This window comes from Macadamia integrifolia, chromosome 6, assembly GCF_013358625.1.
Source record: "Macadamia integrifolia cultivar HAES 741 chromosome 6, SCU_Mint_v3, whole genome shotgun sequence".
NCBI lineage: Eukaryota > Viridiplantae > Streptophyta > Magnoliopsida > Proteales > Proteaceae > Macadamia > Macadamia integrifolia.
The window spans coordinates 26,012,339-26,020,108 of record NC_056562.1 but is presented as its reverse complement, the minus strand read 5'-3'; the positions used below and the strand labels follow the sequence as shown (position 1 = coordinate 26,020,108).

Below are 7,770 nucleotides of genomic sequence, written 5' to 3'. Positions count from 1 at the left end.
TCCATCACCATAAAACAGGGGTCTCTTATTTTTCAAAAGAAAGTCCCATCTTAAAACATATGCTTGTTTCTTTCTTCTCAATAGGGTTTTTATACGTTCAAAATGGGTACCATAGTCAAAACTTTTATTTTCATACATCAAGCAACCGAATGGTATGATCATTAGCCAAAAGCCAAAGTAGGACTTCATCCTTAGCAAGCTCAAAAATAAAATGAAAAACAAACAAAACAAAGTGAAGAAAGCAAAAACTGGATTCCCTCCCTCACACTTAAGTCATGCAATGTCCTCAATGCATGGAAAGAATTAAAAGCAAAGACAATGAAAGGGGGTCATACTTGATTAAAAGTTAGTCATCAGTGTAAAGAGGTTCATGGAGATTCATGACCTCTTCACTACTAGTAGTAGGAAACTCGAGGAACGGTTTCAAACGCTGACCATTAACCTTCAAAATTACCCCTGTTCCTGGATTCAAAATCTTCACAGCCCCATGGGGATATACATTATGGACAATAAAAGGGCCATCCCATCAGGATCTAAGCTTACCAAGAAAAAGATGCAATCGAGAGTTGTACAATAAGACCTTATTACCAATTGTAAAAGATTTACGCAGAATGTGCTTATCATGGATAGCTTTGGTCTTTTCCTTGTAAATCCTAGAACTTTTATAGGCATCATTCCTAAGTTCCTCCAACTCAGATAGTTGGAGCCTACGATGAATTCTCGCATCAGAAAAATCAAAGTTGAGCTTCTTGATGGCCCAAAAGGCCTTATGCTCCAACTCAGCTGGTAAGTGACAAGCTTTCCCATACACCAAACGGTAGGGAGACTGGCCAAGGTCAGTCTTGAATGCAATCCGATGGGCCCACAAAGCATCAATGAGCCTAAGGGACCAATCCTTACGGTTGGGATTAACAGTTTTCTCCAAGATTTGTTTGATCTGCCTATTAGACACATCCACTTGGCCACTAGTTTGGGGGTGATAAGGGGTAGATAACTTATGGGTGATCCCATACTTTTTCATTAAGGCCTCAAAAGGCCGATTACAAAAATGAGTACCCCTATCACTAATTATTGCACGTGGTGCACCAAAGCGGGAAAAAATGTTCTCTTTGAGAAACTGGACCACTACTTTGTGGTCATTAGTTTTACAAGGTGTGGCCTCTATCCATTTAGAAACATAATCAACGGCCAAAAGTATGTACAAATTCCCAAAGGAATTATGGAATGGTCCCATAAAATTGATGCCTCATACATCAAAGATCTCAACTACTAAAATAGGGTTGAGAGGCATCATGTTCCTCTTATTGATACGGTCAAAAGACTGGCAGGTGGGAAAAGCCTTGCAAAAATCGAAAGCATCTCTAAAAAGAGTGGGCCAATAGAATCCGCATTGGAGAACCTTTGCAGCAGTCTTCTTAGGTCCAAAGTGTCCACCACATGCATGATCATAACAAAAAGAGAGAATGGACTGTTGCTTATGATCAGGAACACATCGTCGGATAATCTGATCCGGACATATCTTAAACAAATAAGGATCATCCCAGAAAAAGTGCTTAACTTGGGAATGAAACCTATACTTATCTTGAGTGGACCAGTGATCCAGAGTCACACCTGAAACTAAGAAGTTGACAATGTCAGAAAACCATGGTTCATTGGACATTGCAAATAACTGTTCATCTGGAAAGTTCTCGTTGACTGGAGAATCAACAGTCAAGGAATTGGGAAGCCGGGATAAATGGTCTGCAACTAGGTTTTCAACTCCTTTCTTATCCCTAATTTCTAAATCAAACTCTTGCAAAAGTAAAACCCATCTAATGAGACGGGCTTTGGCATCCTTCTTCTGAACTAGGTATCTGAGGGCAGAATGATCAGTATACACCACCACATGTGAACCAACTAAGTAAGACTGAAACTTTTCTAATGCTAACACAACAGCTAAAAACTCTTTTTCAGTGGTTGTATAATTGAGTTGTGCATCATTTAAGGTCCTACTAGCATAGTAAATGACATTGGGTAACTTATTAATCCTTTGACCCAAAACTGCTCCTATGGCAAAATCCGAAGCATCACACATCAGTTCAAAAGGTTCAGTCCAAACAGGTGGTTGAACAATGGGTGCATTGGTCAACTCCTTCTTAAGTTGCTTGAAGGATTCTAGGCACTCTTTGGAAAACTCAAAAGTTTGATCTTTGGCAAGTAATGAGGTGAGAGGTCGAGCTAACTGACTAAAGTTCTTAATAAACCTTCTGTAGAAGCCTGCATGCCCTAGAAAAGACCGAACATCCTTAACAGATTGAGGAGGTGGTAAATTATCAATTAAATCCACTTTGGATCTATCTACCTTAATTCCCTCCTTGGATATTACATGGCCTAAAACAATACCAGATTTAACCATAAAATGGCATTTCTCCCAATTCAAAACCAAATTCTTAGATATGCACCTTTTCAAAACTAGGGAAAGATGATGAAAATATTCAGAATAGGAATTCCCATGAATTGAAAAGTCATCCATAAATACTTCTAAGAATTTTTCAACCATGTTAGAAAAGATGCTCATCATGTATCGTTGGAACGTAGCAGGGGTATTGCAAAGCCCAAAGGGCATACGCCTATAAGCAAATGTTCCATATGGTTATGTAAAAGTGGTCTTATGTTTGTCCTCTAAAGCAATTGGGATTTGGTTATAGCCGGAATATACATCAAGAAAGCAATAGTATTCATGTCCAGCTAACCTCTCTAACATCTGGTCAATGAATGACAATGGGAAGTGGTCCTTCCAGGTTGCTGCATTTAACTTCCTGTAGTCAATGCACACACGCCATCCTGTTTGGACACGGGTAGGGATCAACTCATTATTGGCATTAGGAACTATAGTCACACCAGACTTCTTAGGCACTACGTGAACTGGGCTTACCCCTTGGCTGTCAGAAATAGGATAAATTATTCCATGATCCAAGCACTTTAGGATCTCTTTCTTAATGGCTTCCATTATCACTGGGTTAGCTATTCTTTGGGGTTCCGTGGATGGTTTAGAATCCTCCATAAGATGTATATGATATTGCACAATAGAAGGGCTTATACCCTTGATATCAGCCATGGTCCAACCTAGGGCTTCCTTATTGTCTTTTAACACTTTAAGTAACTCCTCTTCCTGGCTAGAAGTCAAATTTGAAGAAATTATTACAGGAAGAGTCTGGTCAGGCCCTAGGAAAGTATACCTCAAATTAGATGGCAACTCCTTAAGATCTAACTTAGGGGGCTCAACTATGGAAGGTTTGGGAATGGAATTGGAAAGGGGTCCTAAGGGCTCCACAAGTGTGTGAAGACTCAAGACTTCAGAAAAGAAATTTTCACTGTCATCATCCAACTCATCCATACACTCTTGGAATTCTGAATCAAAATCAATATCAAAGTTGGTAACTAAATCATCAGAAAAATCCAGAAAATCCTCAAGCATATTGATCTCTTCTTCCATATGTGGTTGCTTGCCAATCCTAAACATGTTAAACTCAATAGTTTGGTTACCAAAAGATAATCTTAGGAAACCATTCCGGCAATTGATTAATGCATTACTGGTAGCCAAGAATGGTCTTCCTAGAATTATTGGGATCTCATCCTTGGTTGAGAAGGGCTTAGTATCTAACACAATGAAATCAACAGGGGAAAATAAATTCCCCCACCTTTAGTAAGACATCCTCAACCATCCCTTTAGGAATCTTAACAGACCTATCTGCCAACTGAAGAGTAGTTCCAGTGGCTTTCAATTCTCCCAATCCTAGTTGCTTGTACACATAATAAGGTAAAAGATTCATACTTGCGCCAAGGTCAAGTAAGGCATGCTCAATATAGGTGTTGCCTATGACACAAGATATGGTAGGGCTCCCTGGATCCTTATATTTGGCTGCTATAGGCTGAGTAATTATGGAACTAATGTTACCTGCCAAGAACGCCTTTTTGGGCACACTAGTGATACGTTTGTGAGTACACAAATCTTTCAGTACCTTTGCATAGGCGGGGATCTGGGATATGGCATCCAAAAGAGGGATGTTTACTTCTACCTTTTTGAAGACTTCTAAAATTTTGTCCATGGAAGCAGTCTTCTTTTTGTTTACCAAGCGATTAGGAAATGGGACAGGATGAACATAAGGACTGTTAGGGATTTGCCCCTGTTCAGAAGAATCATTTTTGGTTTCCTCAACCAAATCATATTTAGTTTCAGAAAAATATTTAGGTTCATCAGACGAACCTGGAACAAGAGGCACACTTGTGTCCTCAACTGAAGAAGAGTTAACAGGAGTAATAGATGGGGAAGATTTAGGAACGCTCTGTAGGTACTCTCTACCACTCCTAAGGGCATAAACAACATTACATTGGTTAGAGGGCCCTTGTTGAGTCTGACCTTGTACTATATTCAGTGGTGCATTAGTTGGTCCTTGTGAACTAACAGGCTGATGATGCCTAGGGTTAGGCTCTGGTTGACTGGGTAAAGTTCCCTTCTCCCTCTCACGCATAATTGAGACAACTTGAGTAAGTTCTCTCGTAAGATTTTGATGGCTTGTCATGAGAAGGGCCATATTTTTTTCCAAGTCACTAATTCTACTTGCCTCTCCAGTGTTAGTAAACCCAGGGGGTTGCTGATAAGATGATAGGAGAGGGGCCCTAGGAAAACTCGCATGAGGTCCTACATTTGACCTAGGAAAAGTATTTTGAGAAAAAGATTGTTGTGCAAAGGGAGGCCTTTGGGGTCCAGGTTGACCTTGATTATAGAAATTGGAAGGTCCTGCTTGGTTGCCCTGATTCCAAGAGAAATTTGGGTGATTTCTCCATCCTGGATTGTAGGTGTTACTATATGGATTATTCTGGTATAAGGCATTAACACTATCATTAGAAGTGCCCCCAGAGGTGTTGGGGCATTCTTCTATGACATGTCCAGGGGACTGGCACCAAGCACAAATCTTAACCAAATTGACTGATGATGGCTCTCTAGGAACAATAGCCTCAATCCTCTTGATTAGGCTATCCAAATGGGCTTCCTTGGCTACTATCCCATCCACAAAATATCCTTTTCCTCCTATGGTTCTTTCACTCTCTTGGGTTGATTCCCACTCACGGGTTTTGTCAGCTAAGTCAAGTAAAAATTCCCATGCTTTTCCTTCATCTGTAAAGGATGTGAATCCCTCAGGGCACAGACTCTATCATTTGTTTAGTTGGGTAATCAATACCCTCATAAATTACTTGACATAAATGCCATAGGTCTAGGCCATGGTGAGGGCATTCTTGGAGTAGATCCTTGAATCTCTCCATAAGCTTGGAAAATGACTCACTAGGCTTTTGCCTAAACTGAAGGATATCACTTCTAAGCTTATTGGTCTTGTGAGTTGGGAAAAACTTCTTAAGGAAGACAACTGTGAACTGTTCCCATGAGGTTATGGAATTTGTGGGTAATCCATACAACCACTTCTTAGCTTGGTCTTTCAATGCAAAAGTGATAAACCTAAGCTTAACAGCATCATCAGAAAGCTGTTGGATCTTAATTAGAACACATACCTCTTCAAATTCCCTTAGAAATAGGTATGCATCCTCAGAGGTCAACCCATGGAAGTGGGGCAACATAGTGATGTATTGAGATTTGAGTTCAAAATTATTGCCCTGGGCTTGTGGTAGAACTATGCAGGAAGGTTGGGCTGTTCTAGCAGGGTAGAACCTATCTTTCAGAGATTTAGGTGAAGGGTTTTGCTGTTGGTCTCCCATATTGAAGGGTTTTAAAGAGAGCAAACGTATAGGGTCACTACTTGTTGGATCTCTTCTTTCTAACCGATTCTTAGTATTACGTACCCACTTAACACTCATGCAACAGAAAACTACCCACAACTAAAGTAAAGCAAGCACAAAAGAATGGATAGCAAAAATTTATTTTTTTTTTATGATTTTTTTTTTGAATTTTTTTTTTGATTTTTTTGTTTTTTGTTTTTTTTGGAGCTTACCGGCAGGGATCCGGGGTTGCTCAGGTCAATTCCTGAGGTACTGCTACAGGGCGAAACCTGTCTTTATCATACTGTGAGGTATGGCGACCTCCACTGATACAACTATTATTGCAAGTTGTTCTTCTCAGGAATTCAATAAAAATAAAATAAAATAAAATAAAACAAAGCACTCCGATTTACCAAAAGAAAGTGAAAAATAACATGGAACTGTCTCCCCGGCAACGGCGCCAAAAACTTGTTTGAGATTTAAAATATAACCGCATGCATACGGATCAGTGTAGCTACGGGTCGAACAAAGGGAGAGCAGTCACTTTATTTTTTTATTTCTTTTAATAATGCGAAAGTGAACTGATTAATGGTTGTGATCTAATTCTAATTACCGTCCTAAAAATAACGTCCTAACCATTCGTCATCTAAGAATTTAAAGACGCAAGCCACGCAATTAAAATTAAATAAATAAATAACTAAAAATAAACAACCCACGAAATTAAAAAAAAATAATAAATAAAGGAAAAAAATGCTGAAATAAAAATAAAGTAAAAGAAAAGGGGATAAAGCTAGAGAGAGACTCACAAGTAGGTTTCTCTACTTAGCCCGAGGGATGCATCATAATATGAGCTTCCCTACTTGACCAGAGAGTCACTCTTACAAGGGTTACTCTACTTGACTTTAGGGAAAGGAGACAATTAAAATAAAAGCAATAAATTGATGGTTCTATGGCTAGGAGGGGCAAAGCCAACACATACACTAGCCATGAACCTTGGGGGAAAGGAATAGCAATAATGTAATGACTGAATAAAAATCCTAAATTAAGAAAGAAATGGTAGTCAGAAGAGGGAATGAGAGGGGGGAGAGAAGACTACTGAAGGAGCCTACTTACTTGAATCAATGCTTGAACTTGAAAAAAAAAAATTGCTCCACGGCTCGTGATCTTGTCACCTAGATCTAAGCCTATAACTATAACTTAAAAAATTACAACTCAATTGCATAAATCATAAACATAAAAAGAACTGAATAAAAATAAAAGAGTACTTGCATTAATTGAAATAAAAAAAACTATTACAAAAGTGATTAAAGCAAAAATAGAGAATAACTAAAACTAAAGAGAGGAAGAGGAAGAGAGAGAGCAACTAAAGAAAACTAGAAGAAGAATGAATTGTGTCTCCTCCTCTTACATGAGTTGTATTTATAGGGAATGGAGAGGTAGGGTAACAATTTTCTCTTTCCTAAAAGAGAGAAACCCACAATTGATTGTGAGATCTTTTGAGTCCAAAAGTGCTAAGATGGAGGAGAGAGAAGAGAGAAATAAATTTTGAGAAATTTCCTAAAATTTTTTGCTTATTTTCTTTCCTTTTTCTTCTAATTTATTTTTCTTCTTTTTTTTTCTCTCTCCTAGGGACGACTTTTTTTTTCTTCCTTTGTGTGATTTGGACAATCTTTGGTGATGATGTGGAGGAGAGAGAAGATTTGGACAATTTTTGGTTCTCCCATTTTTTTTCTTGCTTCTAAAGCAGAAAATCTTCAACAAAATCTTCTAAAAAAAACAACCATAAGATTCGAACTTGAGACCTCTTGGTGAGCAAGAGAATTTTGTACACCATAGCTCACCAACTAAGCTAGGTAGTTGTTGTTACCAAAAACAAATCTTTAATCACTTAAAGATGTGGTCCATCGATCCTTGTTGGCATTTGGAGTATTCCTTGTACCTCTGGGACAATTGCAAACGGGTTGGTTCTGCATCTCGGTTCAGTTCTGATCCATTATTCTTTTTCTGACCAGAAAAAGA

General features: G+C 38.7%; 1 non-coding gene across 1 annotated transcript; it reads left to right on the top strand.

Annotated features, from left to right (window-relative positions):
- Positions 1-5,257: 5,257 nt before the first annotated feature.
- Positions 5,258-5,364, top strand: LOC122083024. Its single transcript, XR_006141549.1, has one exon. It is a non-coding gene; the product is annotated as a small nucleolar RNA R71 (small nucleolar RNA).
- The last annotated feature ends 2,406 nt before the right edge of the window (positions 5,365-7,770 follow it).